The 14,121-nt window shown below is 41.0% G+C and overlaps 1 pseudogene; it reads right to left on the reverse strand.

Moving 5' to 3' along the window:
* The window catches only part of LOC127420679 (uncharacterized protein KIAA0825-like), a 229,542-nt pseudogene that overhangs the window by 188,255 nt on the left and 27,166 nt on the right, over positions 1-14,121 (reverse strand).

Below are 14,121 nucleotides of genomic sequence, written 5' to 3' on the forward strand. Positions count from 1 at the left end.
ATTCTCAAGCACTGACCTACACATACATGTGTTGTACAGGTCTTGAGAGTAAACAAATTTTGACACTTGTTAGTGATGTGGTTCAAGGGGCATTGGTCGCATGTATTGCCATCAATGATGCAGAATAGAAATCATACATACAGTAAAAGCAAACTTTACAAAAGTCAGAGCAGGGGCCATGTTGTGTGAAAGTGCCTATTTTCTTTGTTTGACAAAGGTTTTAAGGTCTTTCCAGCTCTTGATCTGTGCCATTTATCCGTGGACATTATTTCAAAGAAAATAAAAATGTTTGTCTTCATTACCTTTCATGAAAAGTGATGTTCCTTTAAAGCTGATGTTACCAATGCCACACAGGCTATTGGTTAATGTTAACTAGCTATTTAGGCATTATCGTAAATAATGCAGCCTTTCTAAAATATTTCCAATAGTTATCATGGTAATTTAACACTGTTAACATTAAAGCAATAGTTCATCAAAAAAAATTAAATTCACATCATGAAATTGTCGTATTAAACCCGTATGACTTTCTTTCTTATGCGGGACACAAAATGAGTTTTAATAAATATTGCAGGCCCTCTTTCAATACAATGGCAGTGGACAGTGCCTCACTTTAAGCTTAAAAAAGGAGCAAAAAGATTAATAAAACAAGCACATGTGACTCCTGCATCATATTCCTAGTCTTCTGAAGCCAAACAATGAATGGTGAGAATTAACCTGAAATTAAAGATATATTTTGTGACAATCTTGCAGTCCATTGAAGATACATGGGTGCTATGAGAGAAGCCCGTTCACAGTGGCATGCATGCTCACACGAAAACTTGTATTGTTTTTGCTAGTTCATAAACAATGCATGTTCTTGCGTTGTATAGTGCTGATTTGTTTTTTGTTTTTGTACTAAACAATGGAAGTTCACATATGAACATCTCCTTTTGTATTTCTTAAACAGAAAAAAAAAAAGTCATACTGGTTTGTAATGACATGAGGGTGAGTGAATTTCATTTTTGGGTAATCTATAACTTTAATAACAATGGATAAGACAATAATAGCAAATAATGACTGATTGCAAAAAGAAGCATTTCCATTGAGATCATCGTGATGTTCTCAAGGGTGAATTTGACCTTGAGCCTCCATGTTAAAAGCCTCCTCAAAATGGGTGCTGGCAATGTTTCAGGACAGTAGTAGTATAATCCACAACTGACCACATACTCACATTCAGGTCTGACTCCATTCTCCACCATCCTCTTTTCACGATTTAATCAATTTACGATTGATAAAATCAAGTCACACTATCAGGGGCATACATTCCTGGGGGGATTGTGGGGAGGTAACCCCCACAGGAATAATCAAAACAAGCAAGTACAACCACCCCCCATCCCCCCCCCCCCCCCAATATTTAAACAATGATCAATGGAAACATGTAAATTCTTCACACTGTAATCTCTCCAACAATGGTCAAGCCAAATCTACGCCCTTGTATGCTATATATTTTGTTCTTCTTGAATATTCTGTTCCATCTGAAATATGTCACATTGCAGAAGCAAACCTGGTTGCAAATGCTGTTTCATTATTATTATTTTTTTTATTTTTTTAAATACACAAATTGTTGGAAGCAATAGGCATGATGGGTCCTGAAACACCTGTATCCTTTCCCAGCTCAGAGGCCCTCCATTGGGGCTGTGATGGCTCATCAATCTCTCTAAGCTGGACTGAGTGAAGCTTGTTTGGGGTGGGGGGGGGGGATTCAGAGCAAACCCACAGGAACAGAGAGGCTCCTGAAGCCACGGTGCCTGCTCAGGATGAACACACATGTCATGTTAGAGTGAACCAGTGGACTATTTCAAGAGATGGAGGAAAGAGAAGGAAATTCATGCATATTCATCCCAAAAACGTTCCCCTACAGCTCTGCTCAAAAACTGAGTGAACATCTTTGCTGCCAACTGCCTACATAAGTGTCATGGACACTCCATGTGACAATTTGGTAATCACTTTGTAGGCAGCAACTCCACGAACCAAACAAACTGCTCCTCACATGAAGCGCACGAGAGACGTAACTCAAAATTGATTCCAAAAGAGTTTGACGTTAGCATACTGCTAAGATAACAATGCAATACTCTAATAAATTTAGAAACTACAAGGTACTAGGGGTTAATCGATCTAGATTGATGTATTGATCAAATATCCAACTATGTAATATCATTGATGCAACGTGCAAACTTCGAAGTATATTTTTTTAAGATGCACCTTTATTTTGACAGTTTCATGCCAGCCACATCCATACGCATATTCGTCTTCAGTACTACGCATTTCTATCGAAGAGCATGTCCTCTTCAAAATGTACAACAAGTGCCAGGCGATGCAGCAAAACCTAGCACTCTGAGCAGTAGCAGCTAAGAAAAAAAAAAAAAAGTGGATAATGTACAGTTTCCTGATGGAAACAAGTTGTGGGTATGGAAGTATTTTAGATGAAAAAGAAAAGATGGGTAGACAGAGAAAATCCATGTTATTAGAAAAGAATGCCAGTACTAATTTAAATACTCAAGAAATATGCCAAACTTATCAGGACACCTTAAAAGGAAACATGGGGTCAACACCAGTGCAATGGTTACCGTGAGAGAGACCCCTTCACCCGCCTTGACCAACTTATTCCCACAAAAATTCTGCCAAAACTCTAAAAGAGCGATAAGTATATATTATTTATTTTTCTGTATTATTTTTGTCAACTGAAGTACCTTATTTTGTTGTGGATGTCACAATGTGGATACTGGATTTGCACTTTTCAGAAAGCTCAATAAAATGTTCAAATTATATTTGGGTTGCATTTGTTAGTTCATAGAAATGTAATATTACATATTATCACTTCATCGATTGCAGGTCCCTGAATCGAATCGAAATTGCATTGCGGCAGACTTTGAGGTATTGGCAAACATCGTATCGCTGGCTAAGAGAATCGATAAAAGATTGTATCGTCATGAAACTTGTGATTTACACCCCTAGAACACACAAAAAGTTAATTTATTGTTACATTAAACTATTTTTACCTATATGTTTAGGAACTGAATGAATTATAAAAATAATGACTGATTATTGGCCATTTTTCTTTATTCAACCTTTTTTTTCACTCAGCTTGTCACACTGCATTCTGGAATTGCCATCTCCATGGAGCATATGCAATGCTGCCTTAGAATTTGGCAAAAACAAGGTACATTAGAAGACAACACAATTACAGTATTCTAGCAAACTTTGGAGTGACATTCTCGTTAGGACCACATTTTAATATGCCTTAAGATGCTGTTATTGCCTTTTTCTCCCCCATGAGAGTATCGTGTTTCCTGTTTGTTCGCTTTTTGTTCAATAAATATATTTTATTTTCATTTCTGCGTTTGGGTCCTCATTCCTGACACATTCTGTGACAGAACAATCTAACCAAGATTGGACCCAGCAGGATTTTGAATTTTTTTTTCTTTTAAACCTCATTCCCCTGTGCGTCGTCATGATCGCACCCCCCAGAGCATCTTGGATCTCTGTCAGGGGAACTAGTCGGTGAGGGAATATGTGCTTGAATTTCTAACGTTGGCCTCTGGTTTGGGCTTCACCCAGGAATACCTCATTGATCTCTTTGTGGCAGGCCTGGTTGAGCCCATCAAGTCTTGTATTCCTGTTGGGGGTGAAGAGGGGAGTCTTACCGAGACCGTAAAATTGGCTTTAAAGTGGGATTATTTTATCTCTGCTTGTGTCTCAGAAGGTTCTCTCTCTTCATCCCAGCCCGAGGACAGTGATGCCCCCTCACCGAAGTTGGGTGCTGCAGCCCCTCTTCTCATCAGTCATGGAAGGAGGAGGAAGAGACGGAGCTCCACACCCGAGTCCTTGGCTGCCTGCCAGGAGGAGCGGCCATTCCCACTGCAGTGCTTCCGACAGTCCGCAGAAGGAGGAGAAGGAAGCTGAGTAACGCACCCGTTCCCCATTCGCTGCCAGCTTTCCCAGCCACGGAAGCCATTCCCCAGTCACTGCCAGATTTCTCAGCCACGGTGGTCGCTGCACAGCCTGTCAAGTTCCCCATGGTCATCGAGTCTGTCCAGTTCCCTGATGCTGTCGACGAGCCTGTCCTGTTTCCTGTTGTCATCGACGAACCTGACCAGTTCCCCATGGTCTTCGAGTCTGTCCAGTTTCCTGAGGCTGTCGACGAGCCTGTCCTGCTCCCTGTGGTGTTGACAAGCCTGTCTTGTTTCCTGTGGCCTTTCATGAGCCTGTCCAGTTCCCTGTGGCCGTCGACGAGCTTATCCTGTTCCCTGTTGTCATCGACGAGCCTGACCAGTTCCCCGTGGTCATCGAGTCTGTCCAGTTTCCTCAGGCTGTCGATGAGCCTGTCCTGTTCCCTGTGACCATCGATGATCCTGTCCAGTCCCCAGCAGCCATCGACCAGCCTTTTGCTCAGTCCAGTGGCCAGTATCTCTCAGACACAATCCACCAGTCTGTTCCTCAGCCCAGTAACCAGCATCCGTCAGACACCAGCCACTAATCTGTCACTCAGCCCAGTAACCAGTACCTGCCAGACACCAGCTACCAGTCTGTTGCTCAGCCCAGTAACCAGCACCCATCAGACACCAGCTACCTGTCTGTTGCTCAGTCTGTTCAGTCCCCAGCAGGTGCCACTCACTCAGTCCTCTCCCTAGCGGCCACCACCCAGTCTGACCCCATGCCAGCGACCGCCACCCAGTCTTACCCTGTCCGGTTCCATGAGGATACTGTTCAGGCGGACCCGGTCACTTCTGATACTGCCACCATTGCACTCTCTATTCCCTCAGAGCCCAACAATACATCCTCCATCTCCTCTGAGCCCATCAACACACTCTCCATCTCCTCAGCTCCAGCCAGTTCATTCTCCATTTCCCGTCAACAAATCCTCCATTTTCTCAGAACCAATCTTCTCACTCTCCACCTCTCCTGCAGTCACCGAGTCAGTCCTGTCCTCCTCTGGTCTTCCTGTTGCCTTGCACCTGTCTAATTCAGCTGATCTGCCTGGACTGTCACATCTCCCTCCAGCTCCACCCCGGCCTCCTGGCCTGTCATGATCTCCTAGTCCATCCTGCTCTGTGGGCTCTCCTCAAGCTCCGCACTGGTCCCCTGGTCCACCCTGGTCTTCAGTTTCTCCACCGGTTCCGCCATGGTCTCCTGGTCCACCCAGGTCCCCTGGTCTGCCCTGCTTCTTTAGTCCTCTGTTCCTGCCAAGGCCAACCTCCTGGTTTATCCCACCCACCCTCCCTGGTCTGTCATCTATCAATCAGCCTGATCCTTTCCATTCCCTTTGTACCCACCACCCAACCCCACCTCGGCCTCCCTTCTGCCCTCCTGGGGGGTACTGTCATGATCCTAGCTTATCTGCCCTCTTGTCACTGTCTATGTTCTGTCTGTGTGTGTTTGTTTTGTGTGCGAGCACATGGCTGAGCGAGTGTTTTGGTCTGCCATGCGTTCTCCCGACTCCGCCCTCTCATTCCCTCTGGCCTCACCCCTAGTCTAGTCCTTGTTATGTTGATTGTCTCCACCTGTTCCTCATGTGTTCTGACTACATATATTGTTCCCTCGTTCCTCGTGTGGTTGTGGGATCATTGTGTTTGTTTACATGTCAGTCGGTCGATGTTTGTTTGCCAGCTTCCTTGTTCTTTTTTATTTTTTATTTTGTCAGTTAATCTAGTAGTTTGTTATCGTGTTTGATTTTTCTGCTATTGCCTTTTTCTCCCCCGTGAGAGTTTTGTGTTTCCTGTTTGTTCACTTTTTGTTCAATAAATATATTCTATTTTTCATTCCTGCATTTGGGTCCTCATTCCTGACATGTTCCGCGACAAAGAAGCTGTTTAAAGTAAAAAAAAACAAAAACAAAAAATGTTTCTACTTAAAAAAAACAAGACACCTGCATTCTGTTTCATTTCTTGTGCTGCGTCTAGCTTTTTTAAGGCAAGAACGCATTCTGTCTGTACAGCCCCTTATGTGTGTACCTCTCTATTTTTCATTCTTTTATATCTGTTACTACAAAATATACAAACATGAAAAACATAGTTCTAATCCCATTATGAAGGAAAAAAATATTATTTCTAATGAGAGTGATTTTGTGAGAGGATTGTTCATGCTCATTGCTCATCTAAATAATTAAAGGGGACCTATAGGAGGTCATTGTACTAATAAAAACATACTGTAAGTTTCAGAACTCAAAACTTCCTCCTCACAGCAAAAAGAACATTTGTTGAAACCAAGCTGCCAAAACAACTCATTCTCTACTTCCCCCATATTGTGATGTCACACTGGTAGAAGTTTGCACCTGACCTCCTCAACACCTACTTTACCTTCAATCACTTCCGTAGCCCCACCCAGTAATGGTGAGCAGTGAGATGGCAAGAAGAGAGCAGGTCAGTCAAGAGCAGAGAACCAGTCATAATAGTGGGTGTTTACTGTCAAGTCTTAAAGGAGAAGCAGTACCAAACCAAGCATTTCTGACAGATGGTCAGAATGAGGGTGGAAAAAGATCATGATTTACAAATAAATGTTGTGCAAAAAACTTTACTAATTTTATAAGTGAACTTCAAGGAACACATTTAAATAGTTTTTAAAAAGGCATGTCATGACCCCTTTAAAGTTACCTTGGCCAGTGTCTCTCTCTGGTCCGTGTCTCTGGGTTACAGTGGTGAAGTAGATGTGGGAAGAGCTTGGTGTGTTTGTGGCTTCCTCCTGCTGTAGACTCTTAGTGCACACATCATCCAGCACCACCTTCACACAGTGATCCATCTGAGGAACCAGCTCTCTGAACACAACCCTCCACCCAAACTCAAGACACACCACCTAAACACAAGCAAAGGCTCATTAATTATGCAAAAAGGCTGGTAAGATTGTAATACAGTATATTCTTATGGGGTTGAAATGAGACAAAACAGTTAAAGTTAAGTTGAGTGTACAATTACAATAAATAAACTAGATTTTTACATTCCCTAAGAAAATGTGAGTGGTGCTTGCCCATGCAAAACTCGGCAACAAAATGCTAGAGGGTTGTGGGTGGTTGCTTATTTGTCCAAGTCAAAAAAGCTCAACCCCAAGTCTCTTGGACATTTTATTTATTTATTTTGTTTATGGTCCATTTTATTGTCAGTCAGGAAAATATCTTACATCCAGTTGCTAAGAAAAGTTGCAATTTTTTTCTTCTTCTTTTTAATACTTGCCTTTGCAAGCAAAACTAATTACAGTTAAAAACATTTAATAAGGTTTTACATCAACTATATGAATGAAGAGTTGTTACAAAAGTCAAAACAATGCAATGGAAATTGTGTTTTATTTATACCATAATTTGCCCAAGCTATGATTAAAGAAGGGATGTGAATCACCTCTGTAGTCTGCATCCCAAAATCTGTTGTGGTTTATTCTTCAACTGCCGTTACCTCCATTTCATCCCTGACCTTCTTCAAGGTCCCTGTGTGCAAAAAGCATAACACACACACACACATGCACGCACGCATGCACAAACACACACACACACACACACACACACACACACACACACACACACACACAGTCAACCTCTACAGTAAATTTTCACGAGAGCTTACAAAAGGAAGTCTGTGGGACTGCTACAAATCCCCTCATTTCCAGTTAAATCTTTGCTTAATTGCTCATTAAAAACATTTCACGCAGGAAAATATTATACATTAATTTAGCTTATGCATTCACGCTATACATGAATTTGGAAAATAAGTCAAAATGTAGAGTGCTAGGGTGTACATATTAAAGTCCTCTGTGCAGTGACGAACTACAAACAACAAAGCAAATTTATTGCTTCACCCAATAAATAAAACAGAAAAGAAAAAAAGAAAGAAAAAAAAGCAGATGCAATAATTGCAACAGTAAGCTTTGTTAAATTCAGAGGCTTTGGAGTTGATTTGAACCCCTGATAGCTATGGCCATTTCTGGGCTAATCCATGGAAAGGGTTAGAGGGAGGATAAATGTGTGTGTTCGCTTATTGTGGGCAAATTAAAAGTGCATGCATCAAGGCTGCATTTTTCTAATCAGATGCTTCGGAAGTGAGACCCCGGGTGAGGCAATTTAGTTGAAGAAGAGAGAGAGCCCAGCAAGGCAAGGGAGGAAACAAGCAGCCAGCATGTCACTTTTTGACCTTTAAGCCCATCTGATGAATTTCTGGTAATTAAATAGTTTGATTGGCTGAATTAATGATTTGGATAACTGCCCTTCAAAGCTGTTTACTTCTCGGTAAATCCAGCCCTTTTCTGCTTGTCCTGTTTTTTTTTAATGTAACCTTTACAGAAATTACTATATGCACCAGTTACATTCATAGCAGAAAAAAAATAATGAAAATAAATTTGATTGCCTCCTCAATTTGTGGGTGTGCATATGTGTGTTTTAAAATCAGTTTCTATATGTGCTTATATACATGTTTATGAAAAGAAAAGCAATAGAGAACAAGAAAGATGGAACGGCAAAAGAGTGGTAATGAAAGGCGAGAAAACACTCATATTACAGCATATTTTTACATGGTAATGCTACTGGTCACCAATCAGATCACATAATCTGCCAGTCGAGACATCGCTATCATATGCAGGAATTGGAGGCTTGTCGTATTGAAAGGCTTCGTCGAGCTCAATACATCTCTAGGTTTCCAGCTCCCACGGTGACAGATCATTCCATATTACAGATTCGAAGGAGACTGTTGTCAAAAATCTTGATATGCTGCCATTTATTTACACTCAGCTGATATTCATCAGAAAAGAAAACATGCAGATATCTTCTTGACTGGCACATATCACATTCAGTCTTCAGCCTATTTGTATCAGTGTATGCTTTCACAGTTGCCTCTGGGAAGCTTTTGCTTATGGCGCTTCGATTGATTACAAAATTAAGAACTATAATAAAAAGAAGTTATGGCTGACATATGTCATTTTTTTCAATATGTAATATGCATGGCCTGGGTAGCTCAGTGAGTAAAGACGCTGACTACCACACCTGGAGTTGCAAGTTTGAATCCAGGGCGTGCTGAGTGACTCCAGTAAGGCTTCCTAAGCAACAAATTGGCCCAGTTGCTAGGGTGGGTAGAGTCACATTGGGTTAACCTTCTCATGGTCACTATAATGTGGTTCTTGCTCTCGGTGGGGCGCGTGCTGATTTGTGCGTGGATGCTGCAGAGAATAGCGTGAAGCCTCCATACACGCTAGGTCTCTGTGGTAACGTGCTCAACAAGCCATGTGAAGAAAAGGTGCGTGGATTGACTGTCTCAGATGCAGAGGCAACTGAGATTTGTCCTCTGCCACCTGAATTGAGGCAAGTCACTATGCCACCATGAGGACCTAGAGCACATTGGGAATTGGGCATGCCAAATTGGGGAGAAAAAAAATAAATAATATGCACAGTTGCTCCCAAAAGCTGTTCAAACTGCTACTCAAACAGTGAAATTTCATAACAAAAATAATGAACTAAGCTAAAAATTATTTTTGCAACAAAATAGGCAAAATATCCTATTATCAAAGCTGAAATTAATGTTACATCAGATTGCAAATAACTGTGCGTGTATTTCCGAACACTCCATTTACATTTACATTTCACACAACTGTCAATTACATACATCACAGTTTCAATTACTGGCCATTTATTAGAAAAGTTCCAGCAATTTAAGAGCTTGACCAATCATCACCAGGCAGCACAAAAATCCATTGATTGAAAGCCAAATGTCCAAAAGGCAACCAGATCCAGACAAAGGTGCAATTTACAAATGGGATGGGTGGGACATATCCCTACCACTTTTTGCCTTTGCCAATTTTGTCTTCACCTTTTTTTTAAATAGCTTTTGTCAGGTTGCAGAAAAAATCTCCACTTCTTAAACAGGAGTTTCCATTTTGTTCTTGTGTGTTATAAAAAGTGGTGATCCAATGCTGAAGTTTCAAAACAAATCCTTCAACAGTATAAAGATAGAAATGCACCAATTCAAGGAACATTAAATGTTTCCCAAAGTCTGAGTGGAAGTTTGACTAATTAAAGGAACTAGTCCCCACAGCGGTTGTATATTCATTGCAATAGGCATTAAATCTCTTAAACTCTCATCTTCCACAATATGAATCTGCTGATAGACTGTGGCTATCCGCTTTGTTACAGCAATCTTGAAGCCACATTCATGAGTCACATCAGGGCATCAACACCAGCACTGCTTTGAACTTCACATGAAGAGCACTTGCAAACAAAAAGTCTCATTCTGTATTTTGGTAATAGTTAAGACTTGTCGTGCTTCTGTGGTAATTAAAATGTAACTTATGTAACAGGAGCCAGTTGATAGATAGCTGTGCAATGTATATAAACCTCACTCTCCTGACCTCAAGAGGTGCACTAGTGACTGTCACTAGAGGTTGAAGCCTTTAGCCTCCTTGTTAGCTCACCCGCCTCCCATGCCAGAGATGCCGGTTTGAGTCCCGTACGGAGCGGGTAGAACAGGAGCGTCACACATAGGCTGAAAATTACTTGATTTCTGTGACAAGTCCCATCTGGGCTTGTTTTGTACATACATAGCATTAAGAAGTCCTTTCTCCATTTTATCATGGAAGCGATGTTGTGTGTGTACGCAGAGATTCTTTTATTTACTGAGATAACAACCTCTGCGGCTCTATCATAGGACAGAACGTAATGGTCAACAAGCATGTTGTTGATGTTTTTTGCACGACAGTAACACCCATAGAATGTCTATGGGACCGGCGTGTTATGCTATTTTTTACAAAGCTTGTGGGATCCCCTTGATAGAAGGGCTCTGGTGTGTGTGTTGTGAAGTGTGCGTCAGTGTCATGACTCCGGACGGACACATTACAAAGGTTCTGCCCTTCACAACATGTGTTAATCTTGATTAAGAAAAATTAATGTGTTAAGCTTTTTTAAATTAATCGCATGCGTTAACGCGTTAACGAGTTAATTCGGACAGGTCTAATTTCTACCCATTCAAGAGCTAGAAGAATGAAAATTTTGTAGTGAATACTGATATATGATCAGCTGTCTATTTTGCGATTTTAACTTTAAAGGTGCAATCTGTACAAATTTTCATGTAATATTCGCCTTTTTTTTTTTTTGCCAATGTGTGAACGGCTTGTAACGCAACTTAAAAAATGAGCCCTTCCCAGACTTCCTAGGTTGCCTATTAATGCCTGTAGGCTGATTTTCATGCGAAGGGAGTGGGTCGCTTTTGCCGGGAAAATCCAAAGGATGTGATGTTTATGCGCACTCCAGAGAGCCTTGCCTCAGACAGTAGCTTCTCTTCCGCTATTCAACAGCGACAACAAACTGCAACACTAGGTAACGTTATCTTAGAGATGGAATCCAGCATATTGTCTGGCTCCCAGCACAACACCGACTCCTACACACACTCCGAGTAAGCCAAAAAAAAAAAAAAAAACATTTACCTACTGAATCCCATCTGGTTAAGTGGGAACGTGATTGTGGATAACTAGAGTGAACATCGGAAGGGCATTTGATTCCTGGACGGACCTTCGTTCGTTTTGGGGATCAAAACCGACCCTGCATTGGTGTTCTTCTTATTGGACAGGTAAGCTTACATAACTTCAAAGCATGTGACATATAGTGCCATTAGGATTGATCTGTGTAATTTTAGCTAACTTGATCGTGTTAACGCTGACAAATTGCAAGCTACCTTGCTTCGTAACTTTCAAATAATTTCAACGATCTTCTCTTTATACTAAAAGTCAGGTTAATGTCAATGTTAATCTATAATTATTCAGCAAGGTAAACTACAATAACACATGAAATGAATGCTAGACAATGTTCAACATAATGCAAAAAGCTCCATTCATTAGTGTAAGGTAACTTGATTATACAGAAAATATATACTTTCTATTATTATAAAACAATAGCGCATCGCTATATCAAAATGACAGTTGTGATTGAATCACATCAATACTGAATTGTGTCAACATATTTATAATGTACAGCCTATTTTATAAACAGCTACTGTCATCATCCACCAAATTTAGCTAACAGCTATTGATAAAGCTGGCTAGCTAGCTAACGCCGACATAGGCTATTGTATAAATGCAGTCAATCATGCAAAGAAAAGTGATTACTTCAAACTACAGTCTCGCATATCCAGACCTATATCCACACATTGTTTTAGCCCTGTTCCAGCACTGGAGAGTCCAATATAATATACAGTCTCAAAGTTTGTAGTAAAACATTCATGACTGTGTACTTTTAATTATGCTACCTCATCTGTCAGCATGATGTGGGTGATTCATGTTCAACCTCTTTGTACGTTACGTCATTGTTTTGGTCGATGCTCGCGCGCTCGCGTCCCTATGGAGTGTGTGCATGAGCATGAACAACATGTAGCTGGCTGCAGTTCACTTAACGGCCACAGGTGTCATTAATAACAAGGGTTTCTGAATCTTACATACTGCACCTTTAAACTGTGGGATAAAAACAGCGGCCACTGTACATTCAGAATCTGGGTCTTTTGAACGGTTTGTATATATCTACATATATTGTTGAACCAATATTTCTAGAAAGGGATCTTTGTTATAAATTTCATCATGTAGATGGAGATCAACTGAAGTCACTGAAAGGTTGAACATGATAAGCTGATTTTTGTCTCTTGTAGACACAGACTCAAGCCAGCCAGAAATAATCCAAAAGCATGTCTACTTGTGTTTATCTGCACTCATGCCACAATTCAGATGACAGCATATCTTTTTCTTCATTTGGCAAACTGGACTCAGCCCAGATCTCAGTCGATTTTGGTTGATCAGACTCAGGCCAATGTTCAGCCAAATGAATGTCTGTCTTTGCTTTGTTTCTTTCTGTTGACCGGACTCACACCAGACTTCAGCCAAATGCTATTTCACACAAAGGTTTTCACACATTTCACTGCCAGAACCAAACCAGAAGTGCAAAAAGTAAGCCTTATTTGGCCCACATCTTCTTGCTATTAGGATAATTATGTGAAATATTTATTGGGGCTCTTAAATTGGTTCTGTTAATCTAAACAGTAAAATATTATTTGAGAATATCTGCACATAACCTAACTAATATTCATGAGTTTTGCCACATTGTGACATCACCCCCAATGTTCCAACCACTTTTTGAAACAAAGTGAAGCCCATGGATCCAGATCTAACGCAAATAGCATAGCACTCATAAAGCTCCCATAGACTCCATGAGAAGCATGGCATCTAGGTGGGACTTAAAATGACGTGTTTAGAGCTCATCGTCCAATGACCATCAACCTTTATACGTACAACAATCAGCCACAATAGCATTCTGAGATGATATTCTTCTCACCACAATTGTACAGATCGGTTATCTGAGTTACTGTACACTTTGCCAGTTCGAACCATTCTGACCATTATCTGTTGACCTTTCTCATCAACAAGGCATTTCCGTCCACAGAACTGCCCCTCACTGGATTTTTTTTGTTTTTGTTTTTGGCACCATTCGAAGTAAATTCTAGAGACTGTTGTGCATGAAAATCCCAGGAGATCAGCAGTTACAGAAATTCTCAAACCAGCCCATCTGGAACCATCAATCATCCATGTGATTATCTAATTAGCCAATCGTGTGGCAGCAGTGCAGTGCATAAAATCATCCATATACAGGTCAGGAGCTTCAGTTAATGTTCACATCAACCATCAGAATGAGGAAAAAATGTGATTTCGACCGTGGCATGATTGTTGGTGCCAGACGGGCTGGTTTGAGTATTTCTGTAACTGCTGAGCTCCTGGGATTTTCACGCACAACAATCTCTACATTTTACTCCGAATGGTGCCAAAAACAAAAAACATCCAGTGAGTTCTGTGGATGGAAAATCCTTGTTGGTGAGAGAGGTCAACAGAGAATGGCCAGACTGGTTCAAACTGACAATGTCTACCGTAACTCAGATAACTGCTTTGTACAATTGTGGTGAGAAGAATAGCATCTCAGAATGCTATTCTGAGATGTTGTGGCGGCACAAGGGGGACCTACACAATATTAGGCAGGTGATTTTAATGTTGTGGCTGATCGGCGTATGTGTCATAGATTCCCATTTAAGAATGGCTTCAGTGATGCTCAATGATGCTACAGACTTCTATGGACATATTAATTTAGTA

Source organism: Myxocyprinus asiaticus, chromosome 3, assembly GCF_019703515.2.
Source record: "Myxocyprinus asiaticus isolate MX2 ecotype Aquarium Trade chromosome 3, UBuf_Myxa_2, whole genome shotgun sequence".
In the NCBI taxonomy this organism is placed as follows: domain Eukaryota; kingdom Metazoa; phylum Chordata; class Actinopteri; order Cypriniformes; family Catostomidae; genus Myxocyprinus; species Myxocyprinus asiaticus.